This window comes from Pristiophorus japonicus, chromosome 7 (genome assembly GCF_044704955.1).
Source record: "Pristiophorus japonicus isolate sPriJap1 chromosome 7, sPriJap1.hap1, whole genome shotgun sequence".
NCBI classification, from domain to species: Eukaryota; Metazoa; Chordata; class Chondrichthyes; family Pristiophoridae; genus Pristiophorus; species Pristiophorus japonicus.
In genome coordinates, this window is record NC_091983.1 from 79762172 (window position 1) to 79785211 (window position 23040).

The following is a 23040-nucleotide window of genomic DNA, read 5'->3' on the forward strand; positions in this document are numbered from 1 at the left end:
GCTGAATTTTAATGGAGAAAGCTGGTTGGGGGACTCAGAGACTGTAAAGTCCTTACTCGACAGCATGAAACCACACGAGGCACATTCCAGGGACAAGGCCACTCCGTGACCTTAACTCTTTATTACAGCACTCCAGAAGTGGACCTCCTTTTATATACCTGAATGATCAGGTAAGGTGTGTCTCCCACAAGTTCACCCCCTGTGGTCAAGGTGTGCATCTGTGTTGAGTGTATACAGTAATACAGTGGTGTTATATTGTAGTTACAAACATGACATCACCTTCTCCCCCCAAAGTCTTATTGGGATCATAGGTTTAGTCTTTCAGGTGGTCTGCGCTCTCTCGTGGAGCGCCATAGTTGGGGCTCTGGTTGTTGGACACTGACGTGAGTGTCTGTCACCAGTGGTGATTCCGGCCTGTCTGGGCTGACCTCAGGAACTGTGCATTCCTCTGATTGCTTTTGTTGCACGTTCACTGGCGATAGTGTGAGCTCCATCTCATGGTCTTCTTCAGGTTCCTCCGTGTCATTGCTGAACCTTTTTTTTACTTAGTCCAGATGCTTACGGCATATCTGGCCATTGTTGAGTTTTACCACAATGACCCTATTCCCTTCTTTGTCAATTATGGTACGTTCGAGCCATTTGGGCCCCATGGACGAATACAGGATCATTTATTTCTATACATCTCCCCCTCAAATTACGGTCATGGTACTCGTTTTGTGCCTTACGCTTGCCCTCAACTATGTCGGTCAGGACTGGGTTGGATGAGGGACAACCGAGTTTTAAGTGTCCGTTTCATGAGTAGCTCTGCGGGCGGGACCCCCGTGAGCGAGTGCGGGCAGGACCTATAGGCCAGCAGGAGGCACGATAGGTGGCATTGTAGGGAGGGCCCTTGAATCCTGAGCATCCCTTGCTTAACGATTTGGACTGCACGTTCCCCTGGCCATTGGAGGCCGGCTTGAATGGCGCAGTCCTGACGTGGTTGATGCCATTGCCCGACATAAACTCCCGGAATTCATGGCCGGGATGTCCGGCAAGCCATGAGTTGCGAAGATCGCATGTAGGCTTTCCACAGTGGTGGATGACGTGCATGAATTCAGGATGATGCACTCGATCCATTTCGAGTACGCATCTGCAACAATAAGGAACATCTTCCCCATGAATGGGCCCACGTAGTCAACGTGAATGCGTGACCATGGCTTGGTGGGCCAGGGCCACGGGCTGAGTGGGGCCTCCCTGGGGGCATTGCCCAGCTGGGCACATGTCGTGCACCCGCGAACACAGTGTTCCAGGACTGAGTCAATTCCGGGCCACCAAATGTGTGACCGGGCAATGGCCTTCATCATCATAATGCCTGGGTGCTCGCTGTGGAGTTTCCTGATGAACGTTTCCCTGCCCTTCTGGGGCATGACTACCCGGCTGCCCCATAGTAGGCAGTCAGCTTGGATGGAGAGCTCATCCATCCGTCTGTGAAATGGTCTGACCTCCTCAGGGCATGATCCATGTGCGGGCGCCCAATCCACAGTCAGGACACATTTCTTAATCAGGGATAGGAGGGGATCCCTGTTTGTCCAGATTTTGATCTGGCGGGCGTGATAGGGGAGCCTGCACTGTCGAAGGCATCGACAGCCATGACCATCTCAGCGCTTTGCTCAGCTGCCCCCTCGGTGGTGGCCAGTGGGAGCCTGCTGAGCGCGTCAGCGCAATTTTCAGTGCCGGGCCGGTGCCGGATGGAGTTGTCATAGGCCGCTAGCGTGAGAGCCCATCGCTATATGCGAGCTGATGCGTTGGCATTGACAGCCTTGCTGTCTGACAACAGGGATGTGAGTAGCTTATGCTCCGTCTCTAATTCAAACTTCCTACCAAAGAGGTACTGATGCATTTTCTTTACACCATAGACACATGCAAGCGCTTCCTTCTCAAACATCCTATAGCCCCGTTCTGCTTGAGAGAGCGACCTGGAGGCATAAGCCGCAGGTTGTAGCTGACCCTCAGCATTACCCTGCTGCAACATGCACCCAACCCCATAGGACGATGCATCACATGTCAGAAGAAAACTTTTGCAAGGGTCGTACAGGGTCAACAGCTTGTTTGAACACAGTAGGTTTCGCGTCTGATCAAAAGCCCATTCCTGACAATCACCCCAAAATCAATCGCAACCCTTACACAGGAGCACATGTAGCAGCTCCAACAACGTGCTCAAGTTTGACAGAAAGTTCCCGAAATAGTTCAACAGTCCCAGGAATGAACGCAGCTCCGATGTGTTGCAGGGCCTGGGTGCTCGTCGAATCGCCTCTGTTTTGGATTCGGTGGGCCGAATCCCATCTGCAGCAACCCTCCTGCCCAGAAACTCAACCTCGGGAGCTAAGAACATGCATTTAAACTTCTTGAGTCACAGGCCTACCCGGTCCAGTCGGCGAAGCACCACCTCAAGGTTGTGGAGGTGTTCCTCGGTGTCTCGACCCGTGATGGGGATGTTGTCCTGGAATACGATCGTTCCAGGAATGGATTTAAGCAGGCTTTCCATGTTGCGTTGAAAAATCGCGGCCGCTGATCGAATGCCAAACAGGCACCTGTTATACGCAAACAGTCCCTTGTGCGTGGTGATGGTGGTCAGCAGTTTAGATTCATCGGCCAGTTCCTAGGTCATATCGGCTGAAGTGAGGTCCAACTTGGTGAACAGCTTGCCGCCCTTGCCCCCTGCCAGCGTGGCGAAGAGGTCCTCCGTTCTTGGGAGCGGTTATTGCTCTTGTAAGGACACCCGATTGATGGTGGCCTTGTAGTCATCACAATTCCTGACAGAGCCATCCGCTTTAAGAATGGGGATGATGGGGCTCGCCCAGTCGCTGAATTCAACAGGTGAGATGATGCCCTCTCGCAATAACTGGTCTAATTCGCTCTCTATTTTCTCCCGCATCACATACGGAACTGCTCTGGCTTTGTGGTGCACTGGCCTGGCGTCCGAGGTGATGTGTATCACTACTTTAGTGCCTTTGAAAGTCCCGACACCCAGTTGGAAAAGTGACTCGAATTGTTGTAGGACTTGTGAGCACGAACTTTACTCCACCGAGGACATTGCATGAGCATCCCCCCCATTTCCAGTTCATCTCGGCTAACCAGCTCCTCCCCAACAGTGCGGGACCATTGCCCGGGACAATCCAAAGCGGCAACCGGTTCACTAAGCCATCGTGCGTGACAGCCAACATTGCACTGTCTAGCACTGGAATGATTTCTTTGGAGTAAATCCTTAATTGTGTCTCGATAAGTTCTAATTTGGATCTACTGGCTTTGAGTGGCCATAGCTTCTCGAATTGTTGAACGCCCATGAGTGACTGGCTGGCCCCAGTATCCAGCTCCATGCATACTGGGATACCATTCAATAAAATTCTCATCACCATTGGTGGTGTTTTGGTATATGAACTGTGAATATTTGCCACATGGACCCGCTGAACCTCGGCATCCATCGATTTGCCCCAAAAGTCATCCTGCCTCACAGAACCCTCTTCTGGTCCATCTGTCTCATATATTAGTCTGGTTGCAGGCTTTCTGCACATACGAGCTAAATGACCACTGAGATTGCAGTTTCTGCAGACAAACTGTTGGAATCTGCAAGATCTGGCTAAGTGTTTTCCCCCACACCTCCAGCACGAGTTAAAGTTTCCATTGTTGGGGACAAAAGGGCTGTGGCCAGGAATTCCACGCTGACTGTCCCTCTGACTGCTCTTAAGTACCCTATTAGTAGGTGTCAATGGCCCCCTCCCGGGCCGCATTGTCCACTGTGATGGCGTGAACATCCGTTCAGCCTGCCATTGTCTCTGTTGAGGTCCTACTCTGGGGTCTATTACTGCCTGATGAATGTCGGACTGCCTCTGCCTGCCCTCGGGGCTCTGAGTAGCATTGAGGACGTTGACTCCCTGATCCATCGCTGCATTGGAGGCAGAATTGCGCATGTAAATCAGTTTCGTCTCGTCCTCCCCCGCCATGAAAGTTTGAGCTAACAACGCTGCCGCTTCCAAGGTCAAGTCCTTAGTCTCAATTAACTTGGGAAAAATTCCCGCATGACCGATATCATCGATAAAGAAGTCCCTTAGCATCTCCCCCCCTGTAGGCATCTGTCAACTTACAGAGGCTGGCCATGCGCCTGAGGTTCGCTACAAAGTCCGGTATGCTCTGTCCTTCACAATGTCGGTGGGTGTAGAATCTGTGTCAAGCCATGTGTATGCTGCTTGCCGGCTTGAGGTGCTCCCCAATCAACTTGCTAAGCTCTTCAAAGGTTTTGTCCGACGGCTTTTCGGGTGCCAGTAAGTTCTTCATGAGCGCATAAGTCTTTGGCCCGCAGCTGGTCAAAAGATTAGCCCGATGCTTGTTGGCCGCTGCATCCCCCAGCCAATCTTTCGTGACGAAGCTCTGCTGAAGCCTCTCAACAAAATCGTCCCAGTCTTCCCCAACACAGTACCGTTCATTTGAGCTACCTGTGGCCATTCTTGTGGGTCGTGAATTCCCGTTTCTCATCGCCAATGTAAAGTCCTTACTCTACAGCATGAAACCACATGAGGCACATTCCAGGGACAAGGCCACTTTGTGACCTTAACTCTTTATTACAGGACTCCAGAAGTGATGACCCTGCGTGGGACCTCCCTTTATATACCTGTGTGATCAGGTAAGGAGTGTCTCCCGCAAGTCCACCCCCTGTGGTCAAGATGTGCATCTGTGTTGAGTGTATACAGTAATACAGTGGTGTTACATTGTCATTACAAACATGACAGGGACGGTCGGGAAACCCGGGAGAATGGATTTCCTGCAGGCCCTGCTGAATTTAACGGCAAGGCTTGATTTGAATGGGAAGCCTCTGTTTCCCACCCACAGCCAGGCAAATTGAGAGGTGTCTGAAAAGATCACAATCACAGGCAGGGACCAACACGGAGGGGAGAGCTGGGTCGGGTGAGGATCGGGGGCCGGGAGCAGCACGGTACCTGGAGGGGGAATCGGAGGCCTGAGGGGGAGGAGTGATCGGAGGCCTTGTGGGGATCTCCAACCATTGGGGTGTAGGTTAGGCAGGGACCCTGGATCCAGGAGGTAGGTGTAAAGGTACTTACCTCCTGGATCCAGCAGTTCTTGCCTTACTGTAGTTGTCAGGTTTCACGAGGCGTGCAAAACCCAACCAGCTGCAATAAATCCCAAAATGGAAGTTGAAGAGGCTTCCAGCCTCATTATAATATTTAAATAGATGGCCCGCCTTCTGGCAGCAGATTGGCTGCCCTCCCTGTCCCGCTTCCGTTAAAACCAGAAGTGGACAGATTGGAGGTGGGTTCAGGTCGGGATTCATATTTTTAACACTTTAACTATCTCACGCTTCCAACTCACCTGTTTTTTTTATATAGATTTAAATTCCCTCCATGGTATCTCATGTTGTATTTTTATTTGGAACCTTTATCCTTCCTGCTTCTGGATGACTCAACTCGGAATGCAGTTTTATCCTGAATCCAAAGAGAATGGCCACTCTCTACAATCTTGCCTAACTCCAGTCTCCTCCGGAAAGAAGTGAAAAGCATTTTATTTGGGCCCTCGTCTCTGCTCCCATCAACTTTGCTCATGCAGTGTTTTCCCTAAATCAAATATTGTGTTATTTTCAGGAATCCATGAATTGGCAAGAGGCTCACCAGCAGGGGTAGATAAAACTCCAGTCAACACTGAGCAAGGATTTGGTCAAAATATTTGTCGTCTGTTCACAAACAACCTTTCAACCATGGTGAATGTTGGAAGATAGGGCAGGAAAATAAAGTTGAATCTCTGAGGGCTGGAGCAAGGTTATGAATTTATACTTCTGACATAGGCATCTTGTCTCCTTATTTCTTCAACAACACTTCAGTTATCTGTGTAGTTCCTTAATAGGTATTTTTTCTTGCACACAAACATTGTTGGCGATGCCATCTCTTAGATGTGGAGATCCACTGAGATGCCATGGCATTATTGTCCCAGATGACAAGACCAGCCTCAGAGGAGGTTGTCTTTGCTCCATTGCACTAAACATTATCCTATTTATAGTTTGTGAGTGCTTTCGCTGCTGCATCTGATTTTGCTGTTTGCCCTTCCTTGGATTCGAGGTGGTTTTCAGCCAGATAGTAGGTAATGCTTAACATTCCAATGTCCAACCTTTAAGATAGAACTGATATGGTATTAAAGCTTCTGTTCTTTGGCAATGTCCCTTTCATCAGGAACAGCTGAAAATCTCATTTATTTAACAGGAGTCACACATTATGTCCGGAAGGTGTTGAAATGTTACTGTGTTCCACTTTCTGGGAAATCTGTTTTTCTATTTACTTCTCAAAAGAGTGAAATTTACTCTTTGTTTTAAAGTCGTATGAAGTTTTAAGAGTTTACTCCCAGTTATCAAAGGTTTTAATTGACAAAAAAATATATATTTTCCTGCCAAAGCCACACGGGAAAACTTGTTAGCTAACAAGTGCATTTGAAAAATGGAAGTTGAGCTGATGCTGAGGCTCAATTGATAAATGCACCTCTACTGCAGTATATAGTCATACAGATCAGCAATGTCCCTAGTCTGCAGTGAGTTACAAATTTCAGCCGAGGTGACCATAGAAATCATCATCATAGGCAGTCCCTCAGAATCAAGGAAGACTTGCTTCCACTGTAAACGTGAGTTCTCAGGTGACTGTACAGTCCTATACGGGAATTACAGTTTCTGTAACAGGTGGGGCAGACAGTGGTTGAAGGAAAGGGTGGGCGGGGAGTCTGGTTTGTCTGCGCTTGATTTCTGCATGCTCTTGGTGTCGAGACTCGGTGCTCAACGCCCTCCCAAATGCTCTTCCTCCACTTTGGGCAGTCTTGGGTCAGGGATTCCCAGGTGCCGGTGGGGATGTTACACTTTATCAAGGAGGCTTTAAGGGTTTCAATGTCCGTGAAACGTTTCCTCTGCCCGCCTGGGCTCGTTTGCCGTAGGAATTACGAGTAGAGCATTTGTTTAGGGAGTCTCGTGTTGGGCATGCGGATGATGTGGCCCGCCCAGTGGAGCTGGTCAAGTGTGGTCAGTGCTTTGATGCTGGGGATGTTGGCCTGATCGAGAACACTGACGTTGGTGCGTCTATCCTCCCACTGGGTTTGCAGGATCTTGTGGAGGCGGCACTAGTGGTATTTCTCCAGCGCTTTGAGGTGTCTACTGTATATAGTCCACGTCTCTGAGCCATACAGGAGGGCGGGTATTACTACTACCCTGTAGACCATAAGCTTGGTGCCAGATTTGAGTTCCTGGTATTCACAACACACTCTTCCTCAGGCGACCGAAGGCTGTGCTGGCACACTGGAGGCGGTCTTGGACCTCGTCATCGATGTCTGCACTTGCTGATAAGAGGCTCCCGAGGTATGGAAAATGGTCCACGTATAACAATAGAAATAGTGAGAGAACAAACATCAGCCGAGATTCCCACTCATGATCAGAGATGTGAGGATATGATTTGGCTTTCCTATGATTCCTTCTGCAGCCAAGAAATGTGTTAATATTTAATGTCAAAATCTGGCATTTATATAGCATATTTCACATCCCCAAAACATGTTGCAGCCAATGGATCACATTTTAAAGTGTAGTCACTGTTGTTATAACAACAACTTGTATTCATATAGCACTTTTAAACACAGCTTGCATACAGCAAAGTTCTACAAACACCAAATGACAGGTTAATCTGTTTTTCGGTGTTGATTGCAGGAACCAGGCAAAATCATCATTCTTCAAAAAAGTAAGAAAGACTTGGATTTATATAGCACCTTTCATGACGACCGGATGTCTCAAAGCGTTTTACATCCAATTAAGTACTTTTTGGAATGTAGTCACTATTGTAATGTGGAAAACACGGCAGCCAATTTGCACTCAGCAAGATCCCACAAACAACAATGTGATAATGACGGATAATCTGTTTTTTTCGTTATGTTGATTGAGGGATAAATATTGGCCAGGACAAGGGGAGAACTCCCCTGCTCTTCTTCGAAATAGTGCCACGCAATCTTTTATGTTCACTTGAGAGAGCAGACAGGGCTTAAGTTTAACATCTCATCGAAAAGACGGCACTTCCGACAGTGCAGCACTCCCTCAGCACTGCACTGGAGTGTCAGCTTATATTTTTTAGTGCTAAAGTCCATGGAGTGGGACTTGAACCCACAACATTCTGACTCAGAGGCAAGAGTGCTATCCACTGAGCCACAGCTGACACTGTCATGGGATCTTTCACATCCACGTGACCAAGTAGGCAGGGCCTTTGTTTAATGTCTCATTTAAAATATGACTTTTCCAATAATGTAGTACTCCCTCAGCATTAGATTATGTACCCAAGTCTTGGAGTGGAGTTTGAACCCACAGGCTGCTGATTCAGAGTTTAAAACTGACATAAGGGAGGCTTTACCAATGGATGGACAATTCTGTGAGGTTTATTGACCTTGGTGCCCAAATTTCCAATCTGTAGTCATGTCACAGGTAGCTCCAGGCTGGTTTATAATCAGATTCAAAAGATAGCCACTCTCTAGTGTCAGTGGATTGAACTGGAAAATGTTCCATCCTAGACACTTTTTCAGTGGATTCAAAGGCACTGATTGGCTAAAGCTCGTTGTTCAGATTTGCATACAAACAATGGCCTCTGGGGTTGTTACTGGCAATTGGCAGGCACCCATAGAATTGTGGCCCAGCATCAATCTGTATGACCATTCTTCTTGCCCCCCTGCCACCCCACCCCCTCCCCTCCATGTAGATGCAGAACACATCCAAAATGTGCTACGATTAAATGTAGTATCTCCAAATTTGCGGATGACACTAAGTTGGGTGGCAGTGTGAGCTGCGAGGAGGATGCTGTGAGGCTGCAGAGCGACTTGGATAGGTTAGGTGAGTGGGAAAATGCATGGCAGATGAAGTATAATGTGGATAAATGTGAGGTTATCCACTTTGGTGGTAAAAACAGAGAGACAGACTATTATCTGAATGGTGACAGATTAGGAAAAGGGGAGGTGCAAAGAGACCTGGGTGTCATGGTACATCAGCCATTGAAGGTTGGCATGCTGGTGCAGCAGGTGGTTAAGAAAGCAAATGGCATGTTGGCCTTCATAGCAAGGGGATTTGAGTACAGGGGCAGGGAGGTGTTGCTACAGTTGTACAGGGCATTGGTGAGGCCACACCTGGAGTATTGTGTACAGTTTTGGTCTCCTAACCTGAGGAAGGACATTCTTGCTATTGAGGGAGTGCAGCGAAGGTTCACCAGACTGATTCCCGGGATGGCGGGACTGACCTATCAAGAAAGACTGGATCAACTGGGCTTGTATTCACTGGAGTTCAGAAGAATGAGAGGGGACCTCATAGAAACATTTAAAATTCTGACGGGGTTAGACAGGTTAGATGCAGGAAGAATGTTCCCAATGTTGGGGAAGTCCAGAACCAGAGGTCACAGTCTAAGGATAAGGGGTAAGCCATTTAGGACCGAGATGCGGAGGAACTTCTTCACCCAGAGAGTGGTGAACCTGTGGAATTCTCTACCACAGAAAGTTGTTGAGGCCAATTCACTAAATATATTCAAAAAGGAGTTAGATGAGGTCCTTACTACTAGGGGGATCAAGGGGTATGGCGAGAAAGCAGGAATGGGGTACTGAAGTTGAATGTTCAGCCATGAACTCATTGAATGGCGGTGCAGGCTAGAAGGGCCGAATGGCCTACTCCTGCACCTGTTTTCTATGTTTCTATGTTTCTATGTTTCTATGTCTGACCTGACTCTGACTGTGTTTGTAGGTTGGGTCATTAGCTTGGGTTCAACGCAGTGTAGATAGAAACTTTTGCTTGGAAAAGGGATTTTGCAAAAGCCGTGCACTTCTGAAAGTTTGAAAGTGGTATTTACCAAAAATATCAATAATCTAAAATTTAATGCACACAAGATTTATTTTTATTTTCCAATTGTCAAAATCACATTTAAATATGTGGAAAAGAAACCAATTCAAATCTTTTTCAGACTGTCAGCAGTGATGCGAGCTTTACTAAATTCTATAGTTTGATTCCTGGAGCAGCTCAGATATTAGAAAGAATGGGCAAAATCATTAATGTTTAAATGTCAACAAACGGGCAATGGATCTGAATGTTTCCTTTACACAGTCCCAGGGATAAACCATTCTGGCAGCAAAAGGTGAGGAATTTGTAATTTCCCACACTTTTTCTTAATTCTCAGCAATCAAAACAGTCTCACAGAACAATAAAGCGGAAACATGAACCATAACTTGACTTCGGAAAACCAGTGCAACTGTGGGTGCAAATTGCGCGATTGTGGTCAAAGCAGAAACTCTACTCCCAAATTAATAACTATTCAACAAACAAACCTATCAACCAATAGGTCCTTTGTCCAATGATCAAACTTTTACTTTGTCTTTGAAACATTGTTACACTGAAGATTTTTACACAATAGAGGGAATGACAAATCAGAGAAATATGTCATTTCAGTGATGTCATGATAGTTTCTCAACAAGAATCAATTAATATTTGTTTACAAAATAACACAAATATATTGCCTGCTTTCCCACTGACTGCATTCTCTTAATGAAATTGCATCAAATGTTTTTCATATAATTTATGAAAAGACTATTTTTCTAAAAGCTTTATTCATAAAAAGAAAATTTGAACAACCTTTAATTGGGAGAGGTAAAAGAAAATAACAACTAACACAAAACGTGAGGTATTCTTGTGTATTTTTTATGAATGACTGGATTATTGAGCTCTTTCGCGCTTGTCTCATTGATTTTGTGTATTATCCATTTAAAGCCCAACCAGATTTCAATATCACCTCTTCATTTGATTTTAAGAAAGATACCTTTCTTAATTATTGTACTTTACAACTTCAAGTGTCACAAGCATTGCTATCTGCAACTTTGGTGAGATTTTTTTCTGAAACAATAAACAACTAAACCCTATTTTCTGTAATAGAGCATTTATCAACCATTACAAGGCTTAAATATTGAATTTTGTGTCAAAATAGGCCTAAAATTTCAACCACACAGCACCCGTGACATCCTAAGGCAGGCATGCTCATTACGAGCCAAAAGTGCACTGCCCACCATATTGGTGTCGGCAAAAGAATAGGCATCCTGGTCCCATACCTGAAACGGGTGATAGCTCCTATGCATATTCAAATAAGGAGCCGAATATCTCTTTGAGACTCCTTCTGCAATTTTGGGTTGCCCTGAACGCAGTCAGCTGTATTTATTTTCTTTGATTCAAATCTAATTGCCTGAAGGAATCTGTTCCATTTCAATTTGTCTTGCAAAATCCTTATAAGGATCATCTTTGTAAGTATAATCTTAGTGTGCTATATATCACTGACCAAGTGACAGGGACTGAACAAGCCGAGAGTCTGTTAATATTTCTGGTTCAGATCTGTTTTGTTGAGCTGAAACATAAACAGCAAACTCATCCATTTAATTAATCCGAAACAGTAATCTCCCTAACAGGAAACGGGCAAAGTTAAGATGCTCTAAAAAGGATATAGAGATAACTGAGAGGTTAATAAAAATCCTCAAATATCTGTACTCCCTGAGGCCTGGAAAGTTCTGGAAATAATAATGGTTCAGCAGCTTGGCAATTATATGAGCCAAGATTGTCGTCTTCATCCCTGGGATTCTGCTGGTGTCGTTCTGTTGAGATAGATTTATCATGTATCCAAAATTATGTTAAACTATCCTTACATAAAAGTTTTACTGTTAGTTGAATAGTTTTTTAAACCTCGCAAAGGGCTTTGGGCCTGTCAGAAATGATGTGGTGTGTCTTAAAAAAAAGTCACCATTTGGTTAGTCTCCAGGGTGAGTAACTGGTTTTATTCATCTTCATCCTTCAGTTGGGCTGGCCTTCCGCTACTTCAATTAGTGTGTGGCAGAGTTTCAGACTGGCTCCACTGCTCATGAAGATAAATAATTTGCCTGAATAGTTTGAACACCTCCTGTATTCAAATGGATTGCCATGATACTGTCAATTATCTGCATTATAATACTATGTAACAGCTTTTCACTTTACACCCAAATGGGTTAAGTCTAATTATTATCTTTTAATGTTCTACTAAAATGTTTTTTACTCTTCAGTTTTTCTCCCATTCTCCCCTGAAAGAACTGAAGTATGGTTTGACTAGTTCTGGCAGCCCTTCAGTATTTCAGCCAAGTGACCAATCTTTAGGTGCAACATAGAAACATAGAAAATAGGTGCAGGAGTAGGCCATTCGGCCCTTCTAGCATGCACCGCCATTCAATGAGTTCATGGCTGAACATGCAACATCAGTACCCCGTTCCTGTTTTTTAGCCATACCTCTTGACCCCCCTAGTAGTAAGGACTTCATCTAACTCCTTTTTGAATATATTTAGTGAATTGGCCTCAACAACTTTCTGTGGTAGAGAATTCCACAGGTTCACCACTCTCTGGGTGAAGAAGTTCCTCCTCATCTCGGTCCTAAATAGCTTACCCCTTATCCTTAGACTGTGTCCCCTGGTTCTGGACTTCCCCAACATTGGGAACATTCTTCCTGCATCTAACCTGTCTGAACCCATCAGAATTTTAAACGTTTCTATGAGGTCCCCTCTCATTCTTCTGAACTCCAGTGAATACAAGCCCAGTTGATCCACTCTTTCTTGATATGTCAGTTCCGCCATCCCGGGAATCAGTCTGGTGAACCTTCGCTGCACTCCCTCAATAGCAACAATGTCCTTCCTCAAGTTAGGAGACCAAAACTGTATACAATACTCCAGGTGTGGCCTCACCAAGGTCCTGTACAAATGTAGCAATACCTCCCTGCCCCGTACTCAAATCCCCTCGCTATGAAGGCCAACATGCCATTTGCTTTCTTAACCGCCTGCTGTACCTGCATGCCAACCTTCAATGACTGATGTACCATGACACCCAGGTCTCGTTGCATCTCCCCTTTTCCTAATCTGTCACCATTCAGATAATAGTCTGTCTTTCTGTTTTGACCACCAAAGTGGATATCCTCACATTTATCCACATTATACTTCATCTGCCATGCATTTTCCCACTCACCTAACCTATCCAAGTCACTCTGCAGCCTCATAGCATCCTCCTCACAGCTCACACTGCCACCCAACTTAGTGGTCATCCGCAAATTTGGAGATACTACATTTAATCCCCTCGTCTAAATCATTAATGTACAGTGTAAATAGCTGGGGCCCGAGCACAGAACCTTGCGGTACCCCACTAGTCACTGCCTGCCATTCTGAAAAGTCCCCATTTACTCCTACTCTTTGCTTCCTGTCTGACAACCAGTTCTCAATCCATGTCAGCACACTACCCCCAATCCCATGTGCTTTAACTTTGCACATTAATCTCTTGTGTGGGACCTTGTCGAAAGCCTTCTGAAAGTCCAAATATACCACATCAACTGGTTCTCCCTTGTCCACTCTACTGGAAACATCCTCAAAAAATTCCAGAAGATTTGTCAAGCATGATTTCCTGTTCACAAATCCATGCTGACTTGGACCTATCATGTCACCTCTTTACAAATGCGCTGCTATGACATCCTTAATAATTGATTCCATCATTTTACCCACTACTGAGGTCAGGCTGACCGGCCTATAATTCCCTGTTTTCTCTCTCCCTCCTTTTTTAAAAAGTGGGGTTACATTGGCTACCCTCCACTCCATAGGAACTGATCCAGAGTCAATGGAATGTTGGAAAATGACTGTCAATGCATCCGCTATTTCCAAGGCCACCTCCTTAAGTACTCTGGGATGCAGTCCATCAGGCCCTGGGGATTTATCGGCCTTCAATCCCATCAATTTCCCCAACACAATTTCCCGACTAATAAGGATTTCCCTCAGTTTCTCCTCCTTAATAGATCCTCTGACCCCTTTTATATCCGGAAGGTTGTTTGTGTCCTCCTTAGTGAATACCGAACCAAAGTACTTGTTCAATTGGTCTGCCATTTCTTTGTTCCCCGTTATGACTTCCCCTGATTCTGACTGCAGGGGACCTACGTTTGTCTTTACTAACCTTTTTCTCTTTACATATCTATAGAAACTTTTGCAATCCATCTTAATGTTTCCTGCAAGCTTCTTCTCGTACTCCATTTTCCCTGCCCTAATCAAACCCTTTGTCCTCCTCTGCTGAGTTCTAAATTTCTCCCAGTCACCAGGTTCGCTGCTATTTCTGGCCAATTTGTATGCCACTTCCTTGGCTTTAATACTATCCCTGATTTCCCTTGATAGCCATGGTTGAGCCACCTTCCCTTTTTTATTTTTACGCCAGACAGGAATGTACAATTGTTGTAGTTCATCCATGCGGTCTCTAAATGTCTGCCATTGCCCATCCACAGTCAACCCCTTAAGTATCATTCGCCAATCTATCCTAGCCAATTCACGCCTCATACCTTCAAAGTTACCCTTCTTTAAGTTCTGGACCATGGTCTCTGAATTAACTGTTTCATTCTCCATCCTAATGCAGAATTCCATCATATTATGGTCACTCTTCCCCAAGGGGCCTTGCACAACGAGATTGCTAATTAATCCTCTCTCATTACACAACACCCAGTTTAAGATGGCCTCCCCCCTAGTTGGTTCCTCGACATATTGGTCTAGAAAACCATCCCTTATGCACGCCAGGAAATCCTCCTCCACCGTATTGCTTCCAGTTTGGTTAGCCCAATCTATATGCATATTAAAGTCACCCATTATAACTGCTGCACCTTTATTGCATGCACCCCTAATTTCCTGTTTTATGCCCTCCCCAACATCACTACTACTGTTTGGAGGTCTGTACACAACTCCCATTAACGTTTTTTGCCCTTTGGTGTTCTGCAGCTCTATCCATATAGATTCCACATCATCCAAGCTAATGTCCTTCCTAACTATTGCATTAATCTCCTCTTTAACCAGCAATGCTACCCCACCTCCTTTTCCTTTTGTTCTATCCTTCCTGACTGTTGAATACCCCTGGATGTTGAGTTCCCAGCCCTGATCATCCTGGAGCCACGTCTCTGTAATCCCAATCACATCATATTTGTTAACATCTATTTGCACAGTTAATTCATCCACCCTATTACGGATACTCCTTGCATTAAGACACAGAGCCTTCAGGCTTGTTTTTTTAACACCCTTTGTCCTTTTAGAATTTTGCAGTACAGTGGCCCTTTTTGTTCTTTGCCTTGGGTTTCTCTGCCCTCCACTTTTCCTCATCTCCTTTCTGTCTTTTTCTTTTGTCTCCTTTTTGTTTCCCTCTGTCTCCCTGCATTGGTTCCCATCTCCCTGCCATATTAGTTTAACTCCTCCCCAAAAGCACTAGCAAACACTCCCCCTAGGACATTGGTTCCGGTCCTGCCTAGGTGACCGGTTTGTACTGGTCCCACCTCCCCCAGAACCGGTTCCAATGCCCCAGGAATTTGAATCCCTCCCTGCTGCACCACTGCTCAAGCCACATATTCGTCTGCGCTATCCTGCGATTCCTACTCTGACTAGCACGTGGCACTGGTAGCAATCCCGAGATTACTACTTTTGAGGTCCTACTTTTTAATTTAGCTCCTAGCTCCTTAAATTCATTTCGTAGGATCTCATCCCTTTTTTTACCTATGTCATTGGTACCAATGTGCACCACGACAACTGGCTGTTCTCCCTCCCTTTTTAGAATGTCCTGCACCCGCTCTGAGACATCCTTGACCCTTGCACCAGGGAGGCAACATACCATCCTGGAGTCTCGGTTGCGGCCGCAGAAACGCCTGTCTATTCCCCTCACAATTGAATCCCCTATCACTATCGCTCTCCCACTCTTTTTCCTGCCCTCCTGTGCAGCAGAGCCAGCCATGGTGCCATGAACTTGGCTGCTGCTGCCCTCCCCTGATGAGTCATCCCCCTCAACAGTACTTAAAGCAGTGTATCTGTTTTGCAGGGGGATGACCACAGGGGACCCTTGCACTACTCTTCCTGCTGGTCTTCCATTCCCTAGCTGGCTGTGGACCCTTCACCTGCATTAAGACCAACTCGTTACACATGCTACTCACGTCATTCCCAGCATCGTGGATGCTCCAGAGTGAATCCACCCTCAGCTCCAATTCCGCAACGTGGTCCGTCAGGAGCTGGAGGCGGATACACTTCCCACAGATGTCGTCGTCAGGGACACCGGAAGTGTCCCTAAGTTCCCACATAGTACAGGAGGAGCATATCACGTGACCGAGCTCTCCTGCCATGACTTAACCCTTAGATACACTTAAATTGGCAACAACAATGTTAATAGTTACTCACTGTTATAGAAGAGAAAAAAGAAAAGAAAAACTACTCACCAATCACCAACCAATCACTTACCCCCTTGGCTGTGACATCATCTTTCTATTTCTTTCTACTTCTTTTTTGCCTTCTCCCTGAAGCTGTACAAGCCACACCTCTCCACGCACCTCTCGCCGACTCTGGGCCCCGGACTCCCTGCTGTGCCTTTTATAGGCCTCCGAAGTCCCGACTGCCTCTCCACGCACCTCCTCGATGCTGGGCCCCGGACTCCCAGGTAAGGCTGGACAGTCAGTGTTGACTGGCCACATTACCATGGAAGAGAGCACAGGAAGCTTGATTGTGTCCTTGGGGCTGAAATTGCCCCTTCCGATAAGACCTCTGACCGCCTGAAAGCGGTGGCCACAGGGCGGCGCGGAATGGCCGCCGACTCTCCGTGGAGGGGCCGTCATTTTAGTAATTGCCCTTCCTTGGGAGTGGAGCGGTGTCTGGGATTGCTTCGCCTGGTATCCCGTCGCATGCACTGACCCCTTACTGTCTGGCGAGGGGTCCCCTCGCGAAATTGCTCCTTGCCCGAAATTGCCCCGCGAGTGCGGCCCCCCCCACTGGCCGGTGCCCCCGACAGCACTCTCCATGAAATGGCGGCACGGTCGCCCTTAATGGGGAGGGTGCACTGCCGCGGCCGCCATGTTATTTTTTTTTTTGTCAGCCGACTGCATGGTCAGCCTGGTAACCCTCTTGGGTGCCAGGCCCTGGCCCAGCTGAAACCCTCCCTGGTGGCCCAGTAGACCTAACTAAAATGAATGCAGAGTTCTCCCCTTTATCTCAAGGGGAGAGACGTTGTGACACACCAGCACGCTGACTGACATTTGCGGACAATCTGTCCTGCCCCCACTTCTGACCCACTAGTGATGGCCACTGTGCACCGCTCCCACTTCCAACCCCATGATGATCCACTTCCGTCCCGCTGGCAAAACAACCCAGAGAAGCTGAATTTTGCCAGATAGGCCGCTGCATCCATTGTGGCAGCCAGAAAACTCCAGAGGGTAGGTGCGCCCCGTTTCCGGCAGAGGGAAATTTCTCCCCTGATCTTTCATCAGTAAACTGACATGCTTCCAGCAGGCATCCATAGATACAGATCAAGAGTAGACTGCATAGGTTTTGACAAAGGGTCCACACCCAAAATGTTCATTCCTCTGTTCTCTCCACAGATGCTACCTAACCATGAGCATTTCAGCATTTTCTCATTTTGTTTTAGCATGCCTTCATGACTTTTTTTTAATCTCTTCTGAGTTTGGGAATATCAAGATAAATTGTGGCAAACCCACCACTGCCCTAGCTGGGATTGGCTAGCTCAGCTAATCAAGACAAACTATGGATTGAATAGGCATGAGGCAGCTGGGGAAGAAGAAGCTTGTTCATTTTGGACAAGGTCGTGGAGAAGGATCCCTTCTTCTGTTTTTTTTTTAAAGAGTTTCCCTAATAAAAAATAATGGCGCTCACTTACCTGGATGCCCGTTTTTATTTGGCCCCTCAACGCTGAAAATAAAAAAAACAAAATTTTGTCCCACCATGCGCACCTTCTGATGTGGGCACTACCCAAGCTGAACTCGCAGGGCGGTGCTTCCAGTGTGCGCCAGAACCGCACAGCGCATGCGCTACAGGAAAAGAAAGGGCAAGTAATTGTGCATGCGCAACACGCATATGCAAAGAAAAACATTTTTTTTTTATAAACGCACTGAGCATACGCACAAAAAACCTGCGCATGCGCTGTACAATGTATAAAAAACAGCATGTGTGGGGACTGTGTGCATCACCATTGGAAATCCATCGGTGGCAGAGGTGGATTTGCAGGTAGGAAATACAGATTCGATCACGAGATGGCTGCAATCAAAGGGCACAGAGAAGGCAAGAGCAGCAGAGACGGAGCCGGAGAAGGGGAAACAGTAAGGGCGAAAAGATTTCTCGCGGAAGAAATTGAGCCCCTTCTAGACTTAATTGCGAGTACACGGGAAGTTATTGAAAACAAGGGGAGCTTCGGTAAAAAGAAACTTAAACCCTCTGTACTCGCCAAACTTTGGGACCAGGGCGCAGTCGAGTTTAATGGAATGTCCATTACCCCGAGAACCGGTGCGCAGCTCAAAAAGAAGTGGCAGGACCTCGGACAAGCAGTGACTGTAAGTAGTAAGTTATATTTACATTTATGTGGGTTTTTAAGCATATATATATTTATGCACTGCAATAACATCTGTAAATGTGATCCGTGTGCGTGCGTGTGTTCAGAAGGACTCTCTCTTTAAAAGTTCCATTTTCATCTTTGCAGAAGATGGTGTCACAGATCAACCGAGAACGGTCTCAAACTGGAGGAGGTCCGCCAAGTAGGCTGCAACTAACAGCCATGGAGCAGAGAATAGCGTATATGATTAAGTGTCACAGGAGAAGATCAACCATCAACGTGGAAGCTGGTCCCAGTTTCCCAATAGAGGGTAAACCCTGCAAATGGCACAGTCTAAATGTTACGTACTGCATATGCTGCCTACGCTTCTCCTTCCTCAATGCTGCTAATCTGTCATCTATCTTTTGTTTCGCAGAGGTTGAGCATCAGGAGGAGACAGAAGATGCACCTGAAGTTGAAGGAGAGAATGTTCAGGAAACCGCCACTCCAGATATTCCAAATCAGGAGAATGATGGGACACTAGAAGGCGCGACGACGATGACATGGTTACCTTGGATTTGGAGATGATGAACCCCTTGAGCATTCCAAGCCCTCTCATGAGTGAGTCAAGCGACCATTGCCCCATGAGAAGCACAGACTTCGATTTAGGGATGATTCGATGTTCTGGCACTCCCAAGGCATAATTGCAGGATGGCCTCTCCGTAAATCGCGGGTGCGCATCAGTAATTTTGAGCAATGTGCTTCCTGTGAATGTTGGATAGTAGAATGCTTACCATGGGTGCCTTACTGCAGTAGGCTACCATTAATGCTGCCCCGGACCCACAAAATTCAATCCCTCCCACCCCATACCCGACCCTCTACACTTATATGAGCATGTGGCAGATGGAATCATAGGAGGCTGAATCCTGAAAATGGTTCGGTCCTCCAATCACTTCCAGCAGACAGAGAGGAGGCTCATTCCAACCGCCTCCCGCCCAATGGAAGCAGTCACAATAGAAAAGCAAATTATAATTTAAATAGAGAAAAATTGCAAAGTTCTGCAGTACAGAGGCATCTGAAACACAAGGACCTCCAGGTACAGCAAGTAATCAGGAAGGCAAATGAAATGTTGGCCTTTATTGCAAGGGGAATAGAGTATAAAAGCAGAGAAGTCCTGCCACAACTGTACAGGTTATTGGTGAGGCCACACCTGGAGTACCGCGTACAGTTTTGGTCTCCGTATTTAAGGAAGGATATATTTGCATTGAAGGCTGTTCTGAGAAGGTTCACTAGGTTGATTCTGGAGATGAGGGGTTAACTTATGAAGATAGGTTGAGTAGGTCAGGCCTATACTCATTAGAGCTCAGAAAAATGAGAGATAATCTTAACAAAACATATAAGATAATGAGGGGGCTCGACAAGGTGGATGTAGAGATGATATGTTCACTCATAGGGGAAACTAAAATTAGGGGACATACACTCAGAATAAGGGGCCGCTCATTTAAAACTGAGATGAGGAGGAATTTCTTCTCTGAGGGTTGTAAATCTATGGAATTCTCTCCCCCAGAGAGCTGTGGAGGCTGGGTCATTGAATACATTTGAGGCAGAGAGAGACAGATTTTTGAGCGATAAGGGAATAAAGGGTTACAGGGAGCGGGCAGGGAAGTGGAGCTGAGTCCATGATCAGATCAGTCATGATCTTATTAAATGGTGGAGCAGGCTCAAGGGGCCAAATGGCTTATTCCTGCTCCTATTACTCATGTTCTTATGAACATCAATCCCTGTTTAAATAATGGAAAAATGTTCCGTTCCCAGGGAATACCATGTGGTATATTTTAGTTTTCACCGCCTTAGGCTGGAATCCGGTGCTGCATATCACACGCCCTTAATAGAACCTACCCAATTTTTATTCCATTGAAATTAATAGAATGAAATTCGGGCGGGTTCTATAATGGGTGGGTGAGCCGTCTCACCAGATTACTGCCCAGGCAGCTGAAGAAAAAAAGTCTATCCCTATGTCTCAACTTGCCAAACCAGCATGGAATATAAAAACAGATAAGAGTTTCTACAGGGTACATAAAAAGGAAAAGAGTGTCTAAAGACGAACGTAGGTCCCCTGCAGTCAGAATCAGGGGAAGTCATAACGGGGAACAAAGAAATGGCGGACCAATTGAACAAGTACTTTGGTTCGGTATTCACTAAGGAGGACACAAACAACCTTCCAGATATAAAAGGGGTCGGAGGGTCTAGTCAGGAGGAGGAACTGAGGGAAATCCTTATTAATCAGGAAATTGTGTTGGGGAAATTGATGGGATTGAAGGCCGATAAATCCCCAGGGCCTGATGGACTGCATCCCAGAGTACTTAAGGAGGTGGCCTTGGAAATAGCGGATGCATTGACAGTCATTTTCCAACATTCCATTGACTCTGGATCAGTTCCTATGGAGTGGAGGGTAGCCAATGTAACCCCACTTTTTAAAAAAGGAGGGAGAGAGATAACAGGGAATTATAGACCAGTCAGCCTGACATCGGTAGTGGGTAAAATGATGGAATCAATTATTAAGGATGTCATAGCAGTGCATTTGGAAAGAGGTGACATGATAGGTCCAAGTCAGCATGGATTTGTGAACAGGAAATCATGCTTGATAAACCTTCTGGAATTTTTTGAGGATGTTTCCAGTAGAGTGGACAAGGGAGAACCAGTTGATGTGGTATATTTGGACTTTCAGAAGGCTTTTGACAAGGTCCCACACAAGAGATTAATGTGCAAAGTTAAAGCACATGGGATTGGGGGTAGTGTGCTGACATGGATTGAGAACTGGTTGTCAGACAGGAAGCAAAGAGTAGGAGTAAATGGGGACTTTTCAGAATGGCAGGCAGTGACTAGTGGGGTACCGCAAGGTTCTGTGCTGGGGCCCCAGCTGTTTACACTGTACATTAATGATTTAGACGAGTGGATTAAATGTAGTATCTCCAAATTTGCGGATGACACTAAGTTGGGTGGCAGTGTGAGCTGCGAGGAGGATGCTATGAGGCTGCAGAACGACTTGGATAGGTTAGATGAGTGGGCAAATGCATGGCAGATGAAGTATAATGTGGATAAATGTGAGGATATCCACTTTGGTGGTAAAAACAGAAAGACAGACTATTATCTGAATGGTGACAGATTAGGAAAAGGGGAGGTGCAACAAGACCTGGGTGTCATGGTACATCAGTCATTGAAGGTTGGCATGCAGATACAGCAGGCGGTTAAGAAAGCAAATGGCATGTTGGCCTTCATAGCGAGGGGATTTGAGTACAGGGGCAGGGAGGTGTTGCTACAGTTGTACAGGGCCTTGGTGAGGCCACACCTGGAGTATTGTATACAGTTTTGGTCTTCTAACCTGAGGAAGGACATTCTTGCTATTGAGGGAATGCAGCGAAGGTTCACCAGACTGATTCCCGGGATGGCGGGACTGACCTATCAAGAAAGACTGGATCAACTGGGCTTGTATTCACTGGAGTTCAGAAGAATGAGAGGGGACCTCGTAGAAACGTTTAAAATTCTGACGGGGTTAGACAAGTTAGATGCAGGAAGAATGTTTCCAATGTTGGGGAAGTCCAGAACCAGGGGTCACAGTCTAAGGATAAGAGGTAAGCCATTTAGGACCGAGATGAGGAGAAACTTCTTCACCCAGAGAGTGGTGAACCTGTGGAATTCTCTACCACAGAAAGTTGTTGAGGCCAATTCACTAAATATATTCAAAAAGGAGTTAGATGAGGTCCTTACTACTAGGGGGATCAAGGGGTATGGCGAGAAAGCAGGAATGGGGTACTGAAGTTGCATGTTCAGCCATGAACTCATTGAATGGGCTAGAAGGGCCGAATGGCCTACTCCTGCACCTATTTTCTATGTTTCTATGTTTCTAAATGGCAGAAACGTTGAACAAATATTTTTGTATCAGTCTTCATGGTAGAAGACACTAAAAACATCCCAATAGTAAATAATCAAGGAGCTATAGGGAAGGAGGAACTTAATACAATCACTATCATTAATGAGGTAGTACTCGGTAATATTATGGGACTAAAGGTGGACAAGTCCCTTGGACCTGATGGCTTACATCCTAAGGTCTTAAAAGAAGTGGCTGTAGAGATAGTGGATCCATTGGTTATAATGTACCAAAATTCCCTGGATTCTGGGGCCGTCCCAGCGGATTGGAAAACCCCTTTAAAAAAGGAGGCAGACAAAAAGCAAGAAACTATAGACCAGTTAGCTTAACATCTGCCATTGGGAAAATGCTGGAGTCCATTATTAAAGAAACAATCGTGGGACATTTAGAAAAACATAATTCAATCAAGCAGAGTCAGCATGGTTTTATGAAAGGGAAATCATGTTTGACAAATTTGATGGAGTTCTTTGAGGATGTAACGAACAGGGTAGATAAAGGGGCAACCAGTGGATGTGGTGTATTTTGATTTCCAGAAGTCATTCAATAAGATGGCACATAAAAGGTTACTGCACAAGAATAAAGGTTTACAGGGTTGTGGGGGGTAATATATTAGCATGGATAGAGGATTGGCTCACTAACAGAAAACCGAGAGTCGGGATAAATGGGTCATTTTCCGGTTGGCAAACAGTGACTAGTGGGGTGCGGCAGGGATCAGTGCTTT

At 46.0% G+C, this 23040-nt stretch overlaps 1 long non-coding RNA gene across 1 annotated transcript in view; it reads left to right on the top strand.

The window, feature by feature from the left end:
- Positions 1–23040, top strand: part of LOC139266795 (uncharacterized) — a 52754-nt gene that overhangs the window by 4248 nt on the left and 25466 nt on the right. Inside the window, exon 2 of the long non-coding RNA XR_011593773.1 lies at positions 7292–7375. This is a non-coding gene — a long non-coding RNA (uncharacterized lncRNA). The remainder of the gene's footprint in view (positions 1–7291; positions 7376–23040) is intronic.